The 22,579-nt window shown below is 32.8% G+C and overlaps 1 protein-coding gene across 6 annotated transcripts in view; it reads right to left on the reverse strand.

The window, feature by feature from the left end:
• LOC140440313 (bromodomain-containing protein 3-like) overlaps window positions 1–22,331 on the reverse strand; it is a 90,300-nt gene extending 67,969 nt beyond the window's left edge. Inside the window, exons 1-2 of one of the 6 annotated variants that reach the window (XM_072530741.1) lie at window positions 22,226–22,331; window positions 840–964 (exon numbers count right to left, since the gene is read on the reverse strand). The gene's annotated coding sequence lies outside the window, so the exon portion shown is untranslated. Of the gene's footprint in view, window positions 1–839; window positions 965–11,027; window positions 11,186–21,669; window positions 21,945–22,058; window positions 22,176–22,225 lie in introns of those variants that run through there. The other 5 variants (XM_072530740.1, XM_072530743.1, XM_072530738.1 and 2 more) reach the window with 5 other exon arrangements.
• Between the last annotated feature and the right edge of the window lie 248 nt (window positions 22,332–22,579).

Genomic DNA, 22,579 nt, shown 5'->3' on the forward strand with positions numbered 1-22,579 from the left:
TCACCGACTTTTAAGCGGAAAAACGAAAATAACACTGCAATTTATGATTTATTTAAAGTTTTGTCGTCTGAAGGTCGTGTACATCGCCCCTGGGAATCACTACCGTTTTCAATGGAAAGAACTCGACCGCAAATTGCATAGTGTTTTGCATATATTGTATAAATTGTATACATTTAAATAGGAAAATAAATTATAATCCCCGAAATCAAATAAACGATGAACAGATAATGATATTAAAATGTACGATTTATATAACAGGATTCCGATGTAAAAACGGAAAGTTTCTTAAGAGTTTTTTTAAAGGATTTCAAGTAGCACTAGAATAGAAATTACCGATTTCAATGGTTTTCCAAACGTTATTCGTGACAGTGTGATATTCAGGATGGACTTTTTTAACATATCCACTAAAATCTATTAGGATTGAAAATAAAACTTATGAGATTGTGCAAATATATGACTGAATAGGAACTGAAATAGCTGAAAATGAATCTACACCTACAAGACCATCTAGATTTGTTGTAACACATACATATGGAGGTTCTTGAACTTTTATGAAACTAGAAGAATTCATTCAGATCAAAGATCTTTACACTGAGCCGTAAGAATCGGTGCTCGAAATTATTAAAACCTGGATCAAATGTGATCCGCAAATCTCGTCTAGCTCCTTATGAGAATAATTTACTATTTGTGACAATTGTAATTTGTATTACAATGTTGTAAATGTCACAATATGTCATTGGCTCACGAACAGTGACAATTGTCGCATTTCGCCTTACATAAGTAAAGAAACGATGCAAATGACGTTAGTTTTTCTATAATAGTCGAAATTGAATACTTACGCAAATAGTTCTGGTTAATAATGACCTGGGCCTACCAATCAGCTGGTTATAATCTTCAGCGGATACAAATCACATTCCATTTTACATATGGTTTCTTAGTAGATAAAAGCCATCATAGCTTGGATCTGTAAAGAAAAAAACATATTTAATAACTAGTGTAATCAACTATACTTTTGTATTAAAATTAATTTTAGTTATTGTTTCAGTTAAATGGGTTGATAATTGAAATGGAAAGATGTTTGACCACGTTCAGTTCCTGGCAAATTATACACGGATTGCTATGTCAATGAAGGACTGACAACCATGTGAGGCTAAGGGCACTTAACACCTTCAGCGCCACGCTAGTTCACAAAATCTTCATTCTTGGCCAAAATGTTTTTTTGGATGAATAGAGTTTTTTTTGTTATTTTAGGATGACTGAACAATTTTTTTATTTATTTGTAGTTTATTTTTGTATTTTTTAAGTGTTCATCATTTTTGATACACTGGCCTAGCACAAAGTTTTTCGAAGATTTTCGCGCAAGGGTCATGTGTACCAAAAAATATACACACCTTGTTTTTAATATTTTCTTTTCAGATTCTGGCTGACCAACTTCTTTGCTTAGAACATTAACCATTCTACAAACATCAGTGTTCGCCTGTAAAGATAAGCAATTTAGTTGTGCTTTTACTGATTTAGTAGACTTTGATTAAGATGTATTTCTGAAGTGACGACTTTGAACCGGGTTTAGATTCAAGCAACACCGATGACAGTGATCAATGGAATTAGCCGTCAACTTCCAGAAAGCGACACCATTCTTCTGGCCAAAATTCTCAACAGCCGGATGAAGATAATCATATATATTCAGAAACTGAATGGGTAAAACAAACGATAAAAAATATGTCTTGGCACATGCCCACTTACGATGATCCCCCGGCTATTAAGTTACAGTACCGTGGTCCGGTATGAATGAAATTTATGCAGGAATTCTAGCAGATGCCGACCTTATAGATTACTTTGAATTATTTGTGACTCCTAACATTATAACGAAGATACTGGAACAGACCAACTTGTATGCAACGCAATATCTTTTGTCCACAGATATTTCTGATCAATCACGACTACATGGGTGGCAACCAGTAACTGTCGAGGAAATACGTTCCTTATGGGTTTGGTGAAGCTGCCTGCTATATGAGATTATTGGAAAAGCCATATATTATACAATATACCCTTAGCACGCACAGTAATGGCCAGAAATCGCTTTGAAATATGCTTAAATTTCTACACTTTGCTGATAATGAAACTTCAAACTAAGATAGATTTTGTAAAGTTCGCGTTTTACCCCGGGAGAGAAAATTTGTGTTAATGAGTCTCTAGTTGCTTGGAGAGGCAGGTTGCTCTTCTGACAGTATATCCCAAACAAGGCCGCAAAGTATGGTATAAAATTATTTAAACTTTGTGCTGAAAAAGATTATACATGGAACCTTCTGGTTTATTGCGGCAAATCGAAAAACACTGAATCCGAAGTGTCAAAGAATACAGTTATGGTTTTAGCTAAAGATCTCTTGGGCGATGGTAGAACATTATATACTGACAGTTATTATACCAGTATACCTCTGGCTTATCGACTGAGGAAGAACAACACCCATACATGCCACGACGTGATGTGTGCCAAACTAAGACAAGGAAATTTCTCAGCAAAAAACAGATGACGGGATTGTTGTTTTGAAATGGCGTGACAAGAGGGATGTTCGAATGTTGTTAACAAAATCCTCGGCATTGAAAACGCTCCCTAATGAAAGTCGAACCGGACGAACTATTCCGAACAGAAACCAATATGACTATAACAATGGTAAGTCGTCCATTGATGTTAGTGATCAAATGGCTACGTATTCCTCTGCATTACGGCGGTGCACGAAATGGTACAGAAAACTTATGTTCGAAATTATTTGGGGGACGAGTTTGGTCAATGCTTATTTCCTGTATAACGAGAACACTATCCGTAAGAAGCTCACTTTAACGGAATTTCGTAAACAGATTATAACTTCAATGCTTGTAAAATGTTCTACACAAAACGTCACTATTGCTGGCCCATTTGGAACCATAAAACAAGAAGTGCATCATCTACTAACAAATGTCCAAGATTGCAGAAAAATCAGAGGGCGTTGTTCGGAGTGTTACAAGAAATACGGAAGGAAAGGAGTAACAAATGCCGAGAGAAAAATTGTGGGAGCATCTCAACACCAAATGTTCTGTGTGACAATATTATTTGTAAAAAATGTTATAATGCAACGCACTAAATATCAAATCAATTTTTTTTAGTTTAATAAATACCTATATACCTTTTATTTTAAGAATTCGTATATTTTTGTCCTTTCTTTCAGAATAAATATAATTTTCATAACACATTCGAGTATAAATAAAAACAATAATATCTAAATATTAACTGATTATTGCAAAAATGTGTTCAAATAGTTATGTACTACAATAACATTTTTCATATGAATTTCTAGTTACACACAACCTTATGTTATCTTTTCATGTCTTAGACCAAACCCAATTATACCAGGAAATTGGCTCAGGCCATAACATTATTCTCTACATATAAAAACTTAACAAAGTGTGTCCTTTTAGGAGACACAACAGATCGAACACAATGAGTTTTAAAGGTTCTTCTAATGGATGTTCCATGCGATCATTCACCAAGACTGAAGATGCTTATAAATACAAAATATAAGTAAGGCATCTGATCAAGCATCTAGTATTAACAGTTGTAAACTAATCTACATTGAGATATAGAGGAAATCTTTACATTTACATGGATGCATTAAAATTAAAACTTTTTGGAGCTTCAAAGCCTCATTATCTATGGGATATCCATATAAAAGTGGATCGAGTTTTTTTCGCAACATCACCAAAGTACATCAATTGTGTGTTAACCACATAAAATGTTCAAGTTTCAAGTTTCTTCTGGCTACTGGAATCGCTGTCCACGCATTGAATTCTTGATCTTTGGGATCGTGAAGAAGTCGCTCGGATTTAGGTAGGGGCTATACGGTGGATGGTATAACAATTCGAAAGAAAAGAACTAGTCCATTTAATTCATCTGCCGACATAAGTTTTTTAGGGTTGTATCACAGCCGAAAGAGTGTGCTGTCAACAAAGATGGATATAAATGATATGAAATGTTTCATTTTTTAGTCAAAATATGGATTGGTATAAATTGTCTATTTTGCCAGTAAAAAGATCAAACCTTAAGATATTTTCCAAAATTTTGAAAACGCCCCAGTAAAAATATGGGTATCGCAAACTGCTACGATAATTTATTGTTTCACAATTATTTCACGTGGCATGCATTTTACATGTAATCTGTATCTATCTACGTGGTTACAAGGGTACTCAAGATCAATTTGACTACTTAAAAATAAATGCATCAGTTCATGGCTCTGGCCATCACATAAGCTTTTTATAATCGCGATGTTTGATCATAAATTCGCAAGAAGGTAATTGTTCTCGTAGCAGATAAAATTTCAACTGAAAAAAATCTTTTTTCTATAAAATTTACTAAAAATTCCTGTAGTGGCATATTTTAATACCTAAAATATTGTTTCTCTGGAAACCGATTTCTGTAATTCACTTTTATCGATGAAATTAGTACAACAGAAAAGTCACTTGGCTAAAAAATATTTCAGGAAAAATCTAAACAATTGCCAAGACATAGCGCGTCTAGGGTATTAAATACAACTAAAAATTGATGATTTTGGATGGTGGAATTGTTGTGAAACTGTTGTTTTTAAGTATTCAGGATCCGATATTATATAATGTAATGGAGAAATAGATGGTGATGCACGCACTAGAGTTAGGACGGAATGGATAAACTGGAAGGAGAGTGGTCTGTATTAAACTTATAATCAATCATTTGCTTTAATTGCTCGACACAAGTAACATTTATTATTATCCATTAGAGCAGTGTTTCCTAAAGTGGGGGTCGCAACCCCCTGAGGGGTCGCCATGAGGTACTAGGGGGGTCGCCGAACATTTCCAAAATAAGACAAAAGCACCTCTTTGTTAGATCATGTATTTTTATTTTAACAACGCCGTAAATAGAAACTAACAATTAATTATCAGACGAAATATAAAACTAAATATTCCTAAACTAAAAGTCCGTAAAAGTAAAAGAGTAAAACAAAGTCAAATATTATAATCTTCATGAGAGCTATGCGCCTGTTTCTGTGAAACTAATCTTTCAAATCTAGGCTGTGTATTTGAGACACACACAATTATATCATTTTCAAGTACGAGACGATTTCTAACTCTTGTTTTAATGGCAGTCATAGACGAGAAACCTAACTCACACAAATATGATGTTACAAATGCAACCAAACATTTTACAGCTTCACTCGCCAACTGGGGGTATTCCTGCATCTTTTCGGTCCAAAATTGGTCCGAGTTCTGGTAAAAAAATTGGAGCTTCAACATTCCATCACTTGATATTTCAATAAGTTTTTCTTTCATGTTTATTGGTATTTCAACATGCTGAAAGGAATCGGCTAAAAACGGATTTAGTACCCATCTGCAACTGTCGTAACTGTTTTGAATTTCTTCGGGGAAATAATCACAGAGCTGTTGTTTTAAATTGAGCAAAGTAACTGCATGTCAGCAAAAACTTGTTCAAAATTTGTAGCACTGTAATTGGATACATTTTCCATAATTTCCTGAAGGCACTGGAATGAATCGAGTTGTTTTTTGCCAAGTGAGGTCGACCATAAATCGATTTTTCTGAGAAACGCCTTAATTTTATCTGTGGCTGTAATTATATTAATGTCGCGACCTTGTAAATTACTGTTCAAAATATTTAATTGCTCGAAAATATCAGCAAGGAAACCTAGTTTCAGAAGCCAAATAGGATCGGAAAATTGATTTTCATATGGGGACTTCTCATCTTTCAAATACATTAAAAGCTCTGCTCTTACCACTACGCTACCACGCTACCACCATAGGCTGTTTGGATTCGAACTGAGGTTTCGTTGCGCATCGCCGCTTATATAAAGGCAAAACGAGGCTACGAGAACGTTCCAGAGTGCCATCTAGTAGCGAGCGCTTTCGCGATTATCATGGAAAAGTTTTGCGATGTAGACACAAGCTAATATGTCGCGGTGTACAATGTGCAGTCGACTTCTTATTATTTATTTTTATTGTAAATGCTATTCTGGCAGAAGTACCTACTACTAATTACTAGTGGGACAGATCGCAATCATTAAAATAATTGTATTAAAATAAAATTATTGTTTTTGATTTAAACTTAAACAGTAAAGTAAAATTAAATTTGAGAAACCATCAGATAATTGTAAATTAGGCACGCTATTTCTGTCAAATAATATTGAATAAATGAGTGGGGGGAAATTGGGGAGTCGCGAACAAATTTTTTAGCAAAAAGGGGTCGCGGTTTAGATAAGTTTGGGAAACTCTGCATTAGAGATATTATTTACGAATATAAAAAGTAAAAATATATAGGGTCAACAAGATAAAGAGAAGTATGGAAAACGGTCAAAAGCCTGAAAACAAACAGAAAAGAAACGAGTAGAATAGATGTAATGGAACAAAGGTTGTTCCAGAAACGTACATCAATAGCTTTTAAAATATAAAATAATAAAAATATAATTATACTTAAAGTTATGTAGGTATTGTATAAATCTTTAGACTCAATTTATATTCACATTTTCTCAGTGTAGAATCGTCATTTGGTCAAGTTTCCCCGCAACACACCCCCCGGCAGGCTGTTAAAGCTGCGCTCGCCGAAATATTCTTTTTAAGCAATATACTGTGCCGAAATCATGTAATATTCAGGTATTTCTGAAACCGGTATTTGATATATTTTATATAAAGCAAAAGTTTTATTTGAGATTTTACAATAACGTACGGCCGCGTTGGACCTTTCTAATTTATAGTTTTCAATATAAACTGTTAAATCGTGTTTTATTTCTCTACAGCTGTATTCGCTCACCAAATGATGTCCTCATCATTCAACGGTCACTGTAAGAAACCTACCTATGGAGATACATCCACAAAGGTCTTAGATGGAACATTACTCGCATGCGTATTTAACCTTGTTCTATAGGGGGACATGACTTTCCTCCGGAATGGACAAAAGCTATTAACAAAATCTACAAAAAATGAGATAGAAAAAAATTGTTCACAGTACAGAGGGATAAAATAATATAATAATAAAAAATAAAATTGAAAAAGGGCTGACAGATGTCGAAGAACACACAACCTTTCAACTCATATAGATCTGACAAAGTTATCCGAGTGTGTACCACTTTCTGCTCTGGGTTGCAATGGGAAAAAAAAAGTAATAAACAAAAAAAATACATAAATGCAGAACACTAGCTTTACAAAAATATGGCGGTAACATTAAAACTGGAAACAAATTAATTAGGGAAATCCCTATTAGAGAGGATCTAAAGAAAGGCTGCTGTATAGCAGCTACACTTTTCTAAATATATCTGAATGAGGCGCTCTCAGTGTGAAGAAGAAAGTGCTGCAATATGGGCATCCCCATTTGATGACCAAGGCATTCTAGCTAAAGACGAAAGTGATATAGACTATACAATAAATATACAAAAAACCGCATACTTAGTTGCAGGAGAAAACCAAGAAAGCCTAAGAATTGCAATGGAAACTATAAACTCAACTGTAACCTTTAAATACTTGTGAGTCCAACTAACATCAAAAGCAGGGAGTAACAATGAAATACATTTCCGGATTGATCAGGCAAGAACTATTGTGGAGTAATCAATTAACAAAAGAAAATAAAAGAATTTATAAAACAATAATAGAAAGTATTGGATTGTATGACGTTGAACTTTGGAAAATAAATCAAAGAAGCAAATCAAAAATAAGGCCATGGAAATGAAATATTGAAGATGATGGTGTCAGCTTAATAGACTTGATATATTCTGAGATAAATGGAAATTGATCTAGACATAATTTCACAATTTAAGCCAAACACTAAACGACTATAAAAAACAGAAAATGCCTGAAAATAAGTGGCACAAAAGATAGACAAATGGACTCCGCCATTAGAAGAAATCAGGGTAGACCAATACGGTTCTGGAGAGAAGATGTCGAAGATGCAATGACCGCCAGAAATTTAAAAACTGAAGATTGCTCGAAAGAAAACGCTGCACTGTAAAGTTTTAATCTACAATTTAAGTAGTATTTTTACTGTTGAGGATGGTAAAAAGAAAATAATAATATGACAATATGACTTTTGCTTGTAAATGTATACAGACAGCAAATATATGCTCAAATAAAGACAGAAAACTTAGAAAAAGAAGGCATTAACCAACAATGGGAAAATATACGAGATATTGTGTTACAGAAATCGGTTGAAATATTGCGCAAAACCAAGTCAGAAAAAAGAAATCATTGGATGAGTGCAAAATGGCCACAAATAGAAAGAACGCAGAATATCAAAAAACCATCGACGGTGGTACTACACGGAGAAAAAAGAAGAGTATACACGTCGTAGAAGAGAGGAAAAACGTATCTAAAGACGTAAAAAGAGGTAATACGAACAGAACACTCTCAATGAGATACGAAGTTTATTCGATAAAAATGAAACGAGGAAATACTACAAATCCTTAAATAATTGCCGTCAAAAATTTAAACCACGATTAAAAATTTGTTAAGACACTAACGGTGAAATTCTACATGATAAAAACTTAGTTCTTAACCGATGGGCACAACATTTCAGCGAACATCTAAATATAAACGATATTGAAGGAGGTTACAACATAGGCAATCAACAAAATCTACAACGTCAACTACACAGTGAAGACACAACAAGAGAAAAAGTGTCAAATGTCATCCTAAAACACAACGACAATAAAACCCCAGAAATCGATTAAATCTGTTCGGAAATGTATAAAAAAGGTGATCAACTTTTTGCAGTAATCCATAAACTAATAGTACTTATATGGCAGAATGAATGGGTACCAGAAGAGTGGCTAAAGGGAATATGTCCGTTGCATAAAAAGGGTGAACAACTGGAGTGTAAAAACTATAGAAGTATTACTCTGTCAGCATCTGCGTATAAAATCTTCGGCAATGTACTGTTTGAAAGACTTAAAACATTTTACAAATGCGGATTTACTGCTGGAAAGTCAATTACACATCAAATTCAAGCACATAGGCAGATTCTAAAAAAGTCACTAGAATATAACATAGATACAACCATCTCTTCATTGACTTCAAATCAGCCTATGACAGTGTGAAAAGAACTGCATCATATAATGCAATGATAGACTTTGGGATCCCACCTAAGTTAGTTAAGCTGACCCAACTAACAATGCAAAACGTAGGCTCATGCGTTAGAATTGAAGGAAAAAACTCTTAAGTTCTTTGACATTAATAATGATCTAAGACAGTGGGACGCGCTAGCGTGTCTCCTCTTTAATATTGCCTTGGAAAAGGCAATCAGACAATTAAATATTAGATTGAATGGAACTAATTTTTCTAGATCGACGCAAAGTCTCGCATTCCCTGACAATATAGTTATAGTGGGTAGAAGTATGAGAGACATGGAGCAGTGTTTTATAAGGCTTGCGGACGCGGCAAGTGGATTAGGACTTGTGGTAAATTATAAAAAAACCAAATATATGTTGGTTTCTAAAAACCCCCGAAATATACAACAGAGAATTCAAATTAACAACGATACCTTTGAGCAAGTCAAAGAATTCACATATCTTGGATCGCTAGTAAACGCAACAAACACGATAAGCGACGAAATAATAAGACGCACCAGCAATAGCAAACAGAACTGTTCACGGTCTCCAAAAACATTTAAAAAATAAAAATATAGTGCAGTAAAGCTCAATATATACAAGACCTTATTAAGACTGGTTTTGATATATGGGGCTGAAACGTGGACCTTATCTCAAAATGATGAAAGACTTCTTGGTATTTTTGAGAGAAAAATACTTTTGGGGCCGTAAATAAAAATGGGCTATGGCGTCAAAGATACAAATTTGAACTATATCAGTTATACACCAATCCAGATATTGCGAAATTCGTTAAAGTGCAGAGACTTAGATACGCTGGACACATTGCTAGGATGTCAGATCACGAATACACGAAGAGATTAACATTTTCAAAACCAGAGGGCACAATAAGTAGAGGACGAGCACGAAGGAGATGGATTGATGATGCGGAAGAAGATACAGATTCTAAGGGTCAGAAGATGGAGGGAAGTTGCCAGGAATCGACAGGAGTAGCGACTTCTTTATGAGCAGGCCAAGATCCACAACGGATTGTAGAGCCACGTGATGATAATGACTTTTGCTTAAAATAATAGTAAGTTTGCCTATTAAAATGGTAACAAGAAACTATAAATGTACCTACAAAATTAACCATAAATTTACTATTAAGTTTGTAAAAGTAAAATGACATGAGCGGTTTTACTGATCTTAGCAGTAATTTTACATTTGCAGTTTAAAGTAATTTTACCTCGTTTAATGAGAGTTAAAATTTCTAACCTATTTAAATCGGCATATTTACTAAAAAAATTGTACAGAATGGAAATTAGGATGCGAGAAACGTTGCAAGGTGTAGAAAACTGGCCTATTATCATACATTATACAAACATTTAAAACAGTGTAATTGTCAAAATTGAAAATAAATAAAAACGCAACGACTTTGCTACTGTTATTTATTTTATATAATTTTCTACCAACACTTGGCTTTCTTTATTATAGCCAAAAATAATCGATATATTGATAATAGGTAGCGGTAAGTGGAAAATTATTTTACTAAGCAAATTTTTTTTACGGCGAATAAATATACCAATACACAATTTTCAAAGTCACTTTGAACTATTTTATCTGTTCACAAAATTTACTTGAATTGTTTACCCTGTATACCGCGTCCCCTAACGGTGACATTTGAAACTATAAATGTCTGCAAATTATTTTGGTCGGCCTACGAAATTTCTGTCTTTACCACAGTATAAAGAGGAACCTCTTTATACTGTGTCTTTACTATATCTGTGGTAGTTTCTAAGAAATAGCCGGTATAAAATATAATTTATAATACATAAATATTGTAGTGCAAATCTATCAAATGAACAACAGCTAACACTGGATTGCATTAAAAAATGAATACAAACAAAGCTATAATTTGTTTTTAAATAAGCAAATTGAACATACTTGTTAATTCAAAATTTTGAAACCACTTTCAGACTATAAAATCTCTTTAGTCACTAAAAAACACTACCGTCTAAATGAAAAAATACGAAAAACGTGCGAACACTAAACCGTGACCGAAGAAATTTCTACCCGCACAACCAGTACTTCCCGATGGTTAGTACTCACTAATTTAATTAAGACTTGAGAGAAAGCTCCTAGCTCCTTGTCATCTACAGAGCTCATTACATTTTACAGTTGACAACCACGTGGGTAATGAAAAACGGCCTGCTATTGGTCGAGAAAGCTTTGTGTTTACTGAAACCAATATGTGGTCCTCGGCGCGCAATCACTTCAGGTATAAACAAATACAAGAAACGCAGGTATCAACAGAGCTATGAAAATATGTAAATGATATAGGAATTTTAGGAAATAATTGTGTAAACAATATTATCTGAATGTTTTGGAGATATTCAAACGATTGCAATTTGTACCTGGCTTTATCGATAACGATTTATGTATTGAAAAAGGTCATTAAAAATATAGTTTAAACGTAAAGTATGCTTGTAAATACCCAAAGAATTTATTTAGTAGTCATGAGTGTCGAAAAGAAACGGAATAATATTACAATAAAAAAATACAGATGCCCGAGTAGCAAAATATCTTTATAACAAATTATTTTTCTTTCACGATTTGATGTTGGGAATGTATTTATCAGTTATCACTACATCCATTGTTGTATTATGTACTTTGGTTCATGTATTAGTAATTCAGAAAAAATTGATATTTGACGTTGTGTACACTTCTTTTTTGCATATTTTATTATTTTCTTAATTCATTTACGTATTTTTTATAGCTTTTAGCCACCCGTCGGTTCATAGTAAATTCAATTATCCATGGTTTCCTCTTGTGTTTAGCTGTTGGGGATATTATTTCTGTCAGAATTGTTATAAGACCTGCTTCAAGTATTTGGTTTTGTTATGTCCATTAGGTTGTATACGTTTTCTATCTTACGTTATTTTGTTTGGATTTTTCAACTTTTTTGTATCAATCTTGGTATTTTTGGACATTTTTGTTCACTCAAGCCAGTATTGAAGTGGTTGTAAAATCTCTTAATGATAATCCTGTAAGATTAAATCTATAAATGTGTGGTCGGCGGACAGAAGCAGACAAGTCAATTTTTCAGAAAATTTTTGTATTTATTAAAATCAACTAAAAAAAAATTCTACCGCTGGAATAAAAAAGACAAGTCAAATGCTATATCTGTGGTTCCCTATTAAATAGTGATCTTTTTCATACTCACAATTTTATCCATTTTAAGATGAACTTAACCAATCAAGTCCTTTTATCTAGTTTAGATCGGCGTATTGTCGTCAGAACCTAACCAAATGTTTGACTTAACTGATTAGGTACAGTTATCAGTGAAATTGCTGGCTAGCGAAAAGACTGAGGGAGTTATTAAAAAAGGATATTATGTAAATGATTCATTCAATTTGTAATTTAGTTGTGCCCCTATCGCGCATCAGAGTGCTATAAGGGGGAAAGGGATAGTCTGGAGCATTGGAGTGACTCCTGTTTTACTAGAATTAATACACCTCGCTCCAATGAATTGTTACACCCGAATATCAGGATCACCTTACAAAATTCGAGCAATTAAGATCTTTAACTACAAAAGAGGGCAGATGAACACTACACATTTGGTAGAAATTTTCTGCATTTTTGGAGCACCTTCAATACTCCAATCCCATAATAGCCGTGAGTTCGTTAACACAGTAATAAATGAACTGAAAAATATGTGGCCGGATGTAAAAATTGTTCACGGAAAGTCTCGGCATAGTCCGTCGCAAGGAAGCGTCGAGCTAATTAATTGTGACATTCAGGATATGCTAATACTGTGGATACAAACAAACAATACACCTAAATTGTCTGAAGACCTTAAATTTATTCAATTAATGAAAAACGGGGCCTTTCATGCGGGAATAAAACAGTCTCCCTACGAAGCAATGTTTGGATCGAAAATAAAAGTTGGTCTTTCGGATTTATCTTTCCAAAGGACTGTATTAATGAAATAGATACAGAAGATCTTCAACATTTATTAGATGAAGTAAATAGTGCAGAAGGTGGCAATAATAATAGCAAACTGCTAGAACAAATTCATCAGTCTCATAACAATAAAAGAACTACTACAGGTATATTGTAAAGCTATGGATAATAAATAATTATTGTTCGAATAATTAATTATTCGTTTTTTTATTACTTACAGATACAACTTTTATAACCAGTTCAAACATACCAAATGAAAATGACAAATTTAGCTCTTCTGTAAACATTATTCCTCCAGTTATCATAGAAGTCGAAGGAACATTTGAAGATTTAAATGAACTTAACGGAACGTTAAATGAGAATTTTATACCAAGTAACAGCCTAATTTTTTGTGGTGTCTGTGGGTTTGAATGTTCGAACGGTTGCGTATGTATTTCGTGCAATATGTTTGTTCATACAGACTGTTGTGCTGAAATTAACGAAAGTTATAAAATTGATTTAAGGTGCCTAATATGTTGCCGAAAGAAATCTATTAACGAAAATAGATTTCAAGCAAAAGAGTTTGCTTCAACAAGAAAAAAATGTTATTACCATCTGCAAAAATTGGTGATACCGTTAGATTACCTGTCCCCGATGTTGATAGAGGACGAGCTGAAGCAATAAATATATTAGGCGTTGTTATGACAGTTGAAGATAACATGTATTACAAAATCGGGACAGAAAAGGACACATTACGACAGTTATTTACAAGAAATCAGTTCAGTGTATGTCCGGCTCCCCTTATTGCTACCGAAAAAGTTTCAGTTGTTGAAAAATCTCTTCGTGAGATTGCAACGACTTCATCTCTATGTGGCGGTCAAGGATACAAAAGATGCTCGTGCAAAACCAAATGTGGTTCAAAAAAGTGCTACTGTAGGGCAGCTAATATTTTATGCAACTAAGTGTCACGGAAGTTTGTCATGTTTGAATAAATAGCAGGTATTTTTTATATAATAGGCAATGTTGTATTATTTTCTAACACATTCAACATTAACCAAGGAGAATAGTTAATTAAACTCGACATTAACCTGTTAATTTCAATATATCTGAATTTCGTACATTAACATTACATTTCGTTTAAAATCAAGATTAACCACTTTCGAAGTTAAACCGTAACATATACATAGCAGAGGATTCTTTTACGGCAGTCGCCGATTTCCGCTTTTATACTTCAAACATTTTCGAACAATCCAGTAGCCGTCATGGCACCCTCAACATCGTTCGTCCAACTTCTTTGTAGTTTTTTGCTTTTTCTTCTTTAAGTAAATACACAATCGTAAATTTTTTAGGATCATCTGTGGTCACGCATACGCTGAGTATATCCATATCGTTTCAATGATAGTATTTTTCACAGTAATACTTGGTCGTATATTGTCATTCCTTTAAAGGAATTCCATTAAATTTTTGAGATTACAACTTCTCACTTTTGTAGTGGAAAATATTGACATACAAATATTTCAGACACCAACTTTGATCATCCGATAATGTGTTTGCATAAAAAAATTGGAACAAAGCGTTCAGGATTTTTAAAGAATATTCTTAATATATAATTGCACTCCAATTATTTGATTTTTCAATTATTTGACTCACGATACTAGAAATAATCCAAATTCTGCTGTAATTTGTATAATATACGTATTTCATCGAAATAAACAACTTATTTAGTCAAATTTCGAACAAGATTTCATCAGAATACTCGTCCCAGAAATATCTAAATACGTCATTATCGTAACGACGCCTTATCTTTGGAAAAACATATTATTTATGATTATAATCACCTTTGAAGTACAACTATCAATATGCAATTGACTATTTACTGTTTGTTTCCTTAATGGCTTTGAAGAAAAGTCAACTAATCTGTATGAATAAATTATTTACTAATGGCGCGTTCTTCCTTCAAGTATTATTATATCATTACAATAATTATTACAAACAGGAAGTATTGAAAGAATGTTTTCTTGAAAGTAGATTTACATTATTAATATTTAGACCAGGGATTGTATTTTCGAATTCAATGAATTCATAGATACGAATCTGAATGTGTATTTTTTGAACGTCCTTCGAAATGTTATATGTATGTATACCAGAAGAATTTGCACCGGCAACACTGCAAATTTGAAAAACCAAAACTCAAATAAAAACAAAAGACGAATAATTGACAGTTTTACATAACGTACATTTTATGATGATTTTGTCATCTAAAACAATTCGTTTCTCGTTTCTAGTAAAAATTATTTAAACTAGCTATTGAAAACAAAGTTCAACGTAAAAATATTGTATACAACAACGATAAAAAACTATCAGCTGAAATCGTATTTGACGTACACGGGTCCAGTGACAACTGAAATGACAACCATTACTTTGATCCTATACCAAAATCGAAATTCCAATGGTTCAGACCCATTCGGGTCGCCGTATACGAAAAAATTCGTACACGCAGTATTCGAAAATACAAAAAACTGAATTTCGAGCGAATATCTCATAATTTCGTATGCGAAATATGCTTGAATGATTTGGAAAATACGACTCGAGGACAGATCTGTGAAAAAACGACTTCATTTGGATGTGAAGGTGGCATTCCGATTTTTACAGAAAAAGCTGTGTGCTTTTTCTTCTTCTGTGCTTAACTTCCTTACAACTTTAAAACAATTCGTTTTGGAGCAAAGTCGTAATGAAATAAAATGGCGATAAGTAATTAAATTTCCTATAAGATACGACTGATTAAAAAAGTTTTAATTGCTGCAAACATAGAGAAAACTGACGCAAAGCAGTCCCTGCATCTCTTTCTAATGGGCCGGATTTATCGACCACGTGACCTTCCCATTAGTCATTTAGGTCACGTAGTCAAAAAATTCGTCCGTTAAAAAGAGATGCCGGGACTGCTTTGCGTTAGGTTTTCTCGGTCGCACTGGGGGAATCTTAATGTATTACAGCGCTTAGTCAATTTGTATTATATGTCTATGGCTGCACAATATCTAACCTAACCCTCAACAACATGTATAAGATTTTTTGATACGTGAAATCTATGATTTTTTCACAAATTGACAAGTATATGATGTAGGTATATATTTATACATATATGAAATATTCTTTGAGAAAAAAGAAAAAGAACCTTCAGGAGAGAGATTGAAGGATGGAAAATGACGAAAAACGAACAATATGCGTTTTGGGGATAACAGTTCTTGCAAGAGTCAATAAGAATTAATCCATCTCCTAATTTAGATGTTGATTAAACATATCGAAGACTTAAATCGCGATAGTGAATAATCAGCATAACAAAGATCATTGATCCCAAATACAAATGTGGTGATTGTTATTGAAGAAAAAGATCGTACGTAAATATGATCTAACAAATATTGCTATAGGGACCAAAATATGGAAAGAAACACATTTAAAAATTAGACTTACTAAAATATCTGACGGTGAGATAGGGTATTGTTTAAGAAGTTCGATGAAATAAAAAGAATTTTTAACGAAGGACGAAGCATTTTCAGCTAGAGGTTGTACAGTTTTGTCCAATGCTTGTGCCTTTCTACAGCGTACAGATTCTTGGTAAATCGATGTTACTCCCTACAAGGAGGTGTTTTAGTGGGAGGCCAAGGGGTAGGAGTGGCAAACTTTTTGCGTCTTTTTGTGGTCCCAAAATTGACAATCTCAGCAAAATTCAGCTTGTTCGTCCCGTTTTTAGAGAACAAATCGCTGACGGCTATTTGGACATGTTATGAAAAAGGAAATTCAAATCATTCAAGGAAAAGTAGATGCTAAGGTAATAGCCAACATTACATGCCTGATATGGCATCGACAGAAAAAGAGTGTCGTAAATTTTTCTTGTGTCCTGGTTTTTAAAAAACCGGAAAAGTAGTAGCTCTTTAAAATGAACTGTGTTAACTTTTGCTACATTGCTAATTGCATAAACTTAACAATGATGCTAGAGGGATCAAAATAAGAGATCATGAAGAAGAAAGCAGAAGAATGCTTAGTTATTTTAATACCATAAAGAATTGATGTGGGAAGAATCATTATAGGTTAAAAATTAATGAATGCAGGCCCAGGAAGAGGAAAAAGAAACTCAGATGAAATACATTGTTGTGCAGAAGTTGGTAAAACAATATGTACATACAAATAACTGAGATTTCAGCAAAAAATAATTATATATTACCAGGCAGCTTTCCAAAAGGTGTATAACCACAAATCGTTGTTAGAAACAAGCAAAAAAACCTGGCATTAATCGTAGACTACATTAAAAGATGAGAGAAACATTTTAGTAATGAATTTAACCATGGTTGTGAAATATTCGAGGGAAATGGTCAATTTCACGAAATAAGTTCGTGCACATTGACGTTACCTCACCATTGAAAATACGAGAATTAAAAAACGTTAAAGCGCCTAGGATAGGGAATTTACCGCCAGAGATAGTTATGTGTGATGATAAAATAACTACTTGCTTACTGGAACCGATCTTTAACATGTAAAACAATGAAGAGGTTATTCCCCAAGACTGCAAGAAAGGACTAGTAGTAAAGCTGCTAAAAAAAAGATTAAGCACTTGGTGCAAATCACCCTCGTAACAGTATCAAATAAACAAATAAAACATTAGCATTAGGTGAAAGATCTACAGCAACAGCTTTTGCTGATTGGCTCAAAATAGACTTTGTAAAGGACCTAAATATGTACACAGAAAAAACTCAATTACTGGGATAGTGGCTTAACAAGTGGAAATACCTTATTACAAAAATTTTACAGATTTTGTTGTTGTGAATCCTATTTAAGTTTTTAGAAGTTCCATCTATTTGCTAGAAAAAGCTGAAGTTTACTTTTCAGTCACATTAGTGTATTTTAATATAGCCCTAAACTAAGTACTAAGACTAAGCAAAGGAAAAAGAAGCGAAGAAGAAACTTATGTTTCATCTTTTTTTAATAATTCTAAAGATATCATTAAAAAAATCAACAAAAAAGGTTACTGTATTGCGGAATGTTATTTTCAAAAAAGCATCCAGGAACCCTTAGTAACAGCCATCTTTAAAACCTATAACATGAAATTTCCATTTTGAGTTTTGGCAACAAAAATGAGGCATTTGAAATATGCCAAAAAACGCTGAATTTAAACTTTCACATTACAAACGATCTCACTTCACAAGAAATGCTTCCACGAAAACAGTATTAAGTGTAATTTTTAGCAGAAGTTGTGTAGTTTTGAAAAATGTAATTGTGCAATCAAAAAGGAGTTTCAAATGTTTTAGACCGTTTGTAAGGTGAAAGTTTAAATTCAGAGTTTTTTAGGTATATTTCAAATGCCTCATATTTGTTGCCAAACTCAAAATCGAAATTACATGTTACAGGATTTAGAGATGACACTCTAGCAATAGAAATTCTATAGTGGCCAGTCAATGGAAGATATACATTTTATTGATCTCATGAGAATTGTAAAGAATTGTATAAAAACTGACTTCATTTGCTGCAAAATGCAAAAATTATATAAGAAGCTGCTTTCTTCAACTTTAAAAAGCATTTTTATTTTTTGGACAGGACACTTTAGCAATGAAATCAAAGTAGACTGTATTATCAAACAGCAATTGGGCAGGTAAAAAATAGGGATTTTAGAAAGTTTTTGCTGGTTCCAACATCCATTTGACTGGCAAAACCTTATTTTCTGGACAAAAAATTGTCCAGTAAGTGTATATTTTCTGATCAGTCTTAAAAAATAATATTCCCATACTATTTTCTGAAAGTTGCTTAGCATTGGACTAGTTTTAAGGAATCGCGTTTTTGGCAGTTAGAAATTGCACTGAAAATTAGATAATTCTTGACAGATTTAATAAAGAGGCATATATGTGTCGTGTGGATTTAAAAAATGTTTTGATGTAAGTATCAGAGATGGTATACATTTATTACATGAAAGTGGAGTAATGCTAGATTTTGTGACCACAATTGAGCAATAAATTATAGTCTTGGTCTGAATTCAGCCTTATAAAATGAATATGCTAACTTTAGCAACAAGTGCTTTATGGAGAGTGAAAAATACACACAGTTGTCAGAAAAGGTAACAAAAAGAGGACAGTTATAAAAGATACAAGTTACAAATAAAATCTTGATTTATGGTTACTCTGGATTTAAATTTTTTATAGCTGATAGTATGTGTGAATACTTATTTAGGTTGACAAAGCCCAGGAGACTGGCATAGGTTCGGCAGGTGTAAAAAATGGCTCAAAGTAGACCCCCAGAGAAAACGTTTTTACAAAAGAATGGAAGGACCAAGGCAAAAAGTTACATCATGGAAGCAAAGGCATCTAGATTAAGATTTTGGAGGGATGGAGACATGTGTTAGAGATGTGTAGTATTTGTGAGAATTTGGTTTATAGTGGCTCAAAAAGCCTTCCGCTATGATTTTCTTGTTATATTTAAAATTACAAACTTTATTTTCAATCAAAATATCAAACTGTGAATATGCTTCTATTAATGTGAGTAAAATACCAGCCAAAACATGAAATTTTAAAGATTTTTTCAATTCCTCTGTAAATTAGAATAATTGGGACCAATTTGGAATGAACTGGTCATTGATAAATAAGCCAAACTTTTACAAAAACCTTCTAATTTACTTAAAATAATTTTCCTTGCAAATTAACAGTTATGTACAGACATTGCTGTCATAAAAGATACTATAAGACAGCAAATACCAGGAAAAATGTAACTGAAATACATATTTCCAACGATGCAGACTGTCTCCTATGATATTGCACCGATTCGACCTACTCATATATTAATAATAAGGAGTAGGAGATACCATAGTGCATAACTCTTATAACATTCTTGAAATAGCTTATTCATAGTTTATGATGGCAGTTAACCCAAGATTATCAAAAGACTGTCATAAAAGAACTAAAACAATTATACTAAATTTGGTTGTCATTATAGGTTTAATTGAATAAACTATTTTAAAATATATTGATTCAAATTTTTATAGGCTGTAGAATTCAACATGATTTTGGAGAATTCAATCATATGAAAAAGACCCTAAAGTATCTAAAATTAACAGTATCAAATTAAAATTGTGAAAAAAATTTGTCTCTTCCCAACATTAAATTCTAATTATTTTATTATTATCTGCTTATATTCTTCTGTAAACTTAGATATATGTATTATTTCTTCAGTGTGTTTTTTTTTTCGGCTTCATGTAGCGGTCTACAAGTGGACTACAGGCAATATGAGCATTAAAAGACCAAAACCGATCTGCAAAACTACAGGACTAGAGAAGTTTGAAAACTGTTGCACCAAATTTGTGGTGGCACAAAAATATAATGAATTGCTTGAAAAGTGGACAAGAAGAGCAGAAATATTTGCAGAAAGCTGCATAAACAGATGTAAAAACAAGGATATAAAAATTCAAAAACATATTAACAACAATATTAGGAGTATTCTAATTTCACCAGGAAATCATCAATGAATGAATTGCGTCTCTAGAATACAATATTTTAAATAAAGAATAAAATAGGAAATAATATGCAAAAACTGCCCATGCTCCTACAAAATAAAGAGAGCAGTATCAGATATTTTCCAAGATAAAATAATATTGCATAATTCCATACTATACACTACTCTGTACAAAAACTGAATCAGTGTAGTATTTCTTGGTATTTATAAGCTGTCATGTGATGGGATTCAGCTTGTTTATAAATATTTTACATAGGTACATCATTTGTTTTTACACTAAAATTAAGTAAAATAAACAAGGTCCTACTGTATTGTTTACTCACTACTATTGAAATTAAGTTGAAATTTAATTGGGAGGCATGTATAGGCCAAATTTAAAAACAAATACAAAGATTTTACAATAGTTTGATATGCATAAGTAATACAGCTATATTTATTGACAAAATTCTTGTTTGTAGAGACCAAATAACATACCTATTTAAAATTATAGTGAAATTATGACTCAAAAAACGCCACGCCCCCAACTTTTCTTTAAAAACAAAACAATCTACAATCAGTACATGGTATCATTTTGGGGAATTTCGCAAGTAACCTTCGAATACGTATTATCATGTGTGAACACTGCTTGTATGTCAGAGGAACGAAGACCGATTTCACTTCCATCAATTTTTCTACCCCACATTTTCACTATGTTTACAAATATTCAAAATCCCTTTTTTACATGTATGAGAACAGTTTAAGGTGAACACGTTCTTCAGGGATATATTTACACGTTTTTATCAATCGAGACCTTGGCTGTCTCGCTGTAAAATTTTGATCATTAAGTAGGTTGTAATACACAACGGACGCTTCATACACCACGAAAATAAATGTAGGTTTGGCGGTAAAACGCGGGAAAAATTTGTTATTTCCACAAAATCATATAAACTACACATAAAAATATATCAGAAAAAATCGTAATTTTCTTTTAAGAGCTCTGGAGAAGCAAATAAATCGGATTCTTTAGTGGTTTCACAACATGGCGGGTTCTACACACTGGCCTTTACAGTGAAGCTCAATGAAATTTTCGTATTTTTGGGAGAAATTTTGATTTTTACGCCAAATTATTACTAAATTCTCATAGAAAATAACTTAATAATCATTTTTACTACATTACCTGCGTCTTTTGAGTGATAATCCACATTAGAATCGTGAAAAATACGGAGCTACACCACTCTCACTCACCTAACACATACCCGCTGGCCAAGCTTGCCACAAACTGTCGTGATGGCCGACGTGTGAGAGCCTTGTACTGAACAAATAATCTTCATTACCGATATTACCTTATAAAAAGAGTTAAATATATTAAAAATACTGTAAAATATTGGATTTAAATACGATTGTACTATTAAATACTTAAAAATATTTGCTGATTCTACAAGTTCCGTTACGATGTCAAAGGATTATAGATTTACTTTTTGAGGTCATACAAATGGCTTCTCTAGATGATCTATATTAATTTTTTTAATGCAAACAGCAGTTAAGCTAAGAATAATTGTACATTACCATTATTTTCTTGATTCATTAATTAATTTCAGGTGAAGTATTTTGACGAATTTAACTTATTTTTATTTACTGAAACCATTATTGTTTTGTTTTCTCATTCAATATGGAACCTTGAGTATTAACATGAAAAATAGTTCAAACAACAAAAAGAGGAATATTCCGAGTACCTTTATTCATAAACAAAAATGTTGCATAATATGGCGAAATTATGATTTTCCACAATTATAAAAATCATAGGAAAAGTGAAGAAAATGATTTTTCGCGCACATCGCCGACATACGCATGACATTTAGAGACAATACCCGGCTGCCAACATGATATTTGCAGAATTATTTTCTGCTTTAACAGTTGCCTAGACTACGGTTTAAAATAAAATCTATAGAGTCAAGTTAATGCTGTAATAGTATGAAAAACCAGAGATACATAAATATTTTGGACATTTAGTAAATAAATAACGAAAAAGTTATATGTGATAGAATTATACTTTCTTTACCATAAATAAAATATAATTAACTTCCTTC

The sequence above is a fragment of the Diabrotica undecimpunctata genome, chromosome 4 (genome assembly GCF_040954645.1).
Source record: "Diabrotica undecimpunctata isolate CICGRU chromosome 4, icDiaUnde3, whole genome shotgun sequence".
In the NCBI taxonomy this organism is placed as follows: domain Eukaryota; kingdom Metazoa; phylum Arthropoda; class Insecta; order Coleoptera; family Chrysomelidae; genus Diabrotica; species Diabrotica undecimpunctata.